This window comes from Chroicocephalus ridibundus, unplaced genomic scaffold, assembly GCF_963924245.1.
Source record: "Chroicocephalus ridibundus unplaced genomic scaffold, bChrRid1.1 SCAFFOLD_846, whole genome shotgun sequence".
Lineage (NCBI taxonomy): Eukaryota > Metazoa > Chordata > Aves > Charadriiformes > Laridae > Chroicocephalus > Chroicocephalus ridibundus.
This window is the reverse complement of record NW_026961396.1, coordinates 1-1,000: the sequence shown is the minus strand read 5'-3', so window position 1 is coordinate 1,000 and position 1,000 is coordinate 1. Positions and strand designations below refer to the sequence as shown.

At 66.8% G+C, this 1,000-nt stretch overlaps 1 long non-coding RNA gene across 1 annotated transcript; it reads left to right on the top strand.

The window, feature by feature from the left end:
- Window positions 1-59: 59 nt before the first annotated feature.
- Window positions 60-684, top strand: LOC134509389 (uncharacterized). The gene is made up of 3 exons (XR_010069327.1): window positions 60-142; window positions 237-356; window positions 469-684. It is a non-coding gene; the product is annotated as an uncharacterized LOC134509389 (long non-coding RNA).
- The last annotated feature ends 316 nt before the right edge of the window (window positions 685-1,000 follow it).

The following is a 1,000-nucleotide window of genomic DNA, read 5'->3' as shown; positions in this document are numbered from 1 at the left end:
GGACACACCCCCTAATTTCCCCCCCCCCTCCAAACCCTTTTATTTCCTCCCCCCCCCCCCCAAGACGATTTCTTGCTCTACCTGGACCCCCCACTTCTGCCAGCCGGCCGTGGACACCTCCCGCGAGGGCTTCCCGCTGCAGGTGGGTGCAGAAGACCGGGGGGGGGGTGTCCAAAAGGGTGTGACCCCCCCCCCAAAAAAAACTAATTTCCCCCCCCCCCCCCCCCCCCAACAAGTCCTTCCACTGCGGAACCCCCCGGAAAAATGGCTTTCGGGAAGAGGGATCCCAGTTGCACCATCGGATTTTACGCCGGGGGGAGCCCGGCCTGGAGGAGCTCTGCGCCGACCTGGCCCGGGTGAGTCCCCGCTTGGGGGGGGGCCGGGGGGGGGGACCGACAGATATTTTTGGGGTGCCCCCCCCCGCCCTTTTTCTAAACTCCCCCCCCCCCCCCCGCCAACCTTTTCCAGGTGCTGGCCCCCCCCACGGCGCCGGAGCGATACCCCATTTTCACGCTGGCGGAGGGGCAAGCGCCGGATCAGGGGCTCGTCCCCCCCCCGCCGCCACCACCACCGCTGCCCCCCCCCAGAAAAACCCCCCACCCCCCAAAAAAAATCCATCACCGACGAATTCGTTTTCCTCTGACCCCACCCCGGGACACCCCCCCCCCCCCACCGAAATACACTGGATGGCCCCACCACAGGTTGGGGGGGGGGGGGAGGCCATGGGACCCCCCCCCCCCCCCCCCGCAAGTTTTGGGCTGTTTTGGCTTCACTACTGGCACCGGGGACCCCCCCGCACCCCCCCCCCCCCCCCGCATGGCAGGGGGGGGAAATCACACGCTGCTCGCGGCGAGGGGGGGGGGACACACGTTATTTATTGCTCTCAGGACCCCCCCTCGGCCGTCCGTCTGGTGTCGTGTGTGTGTCCCCCCCCCAAATAAAGATGAACTTGAAATACCCTGAGCACACGGGGGGGGGATGTCAGGGTGTTTTTTTCTTC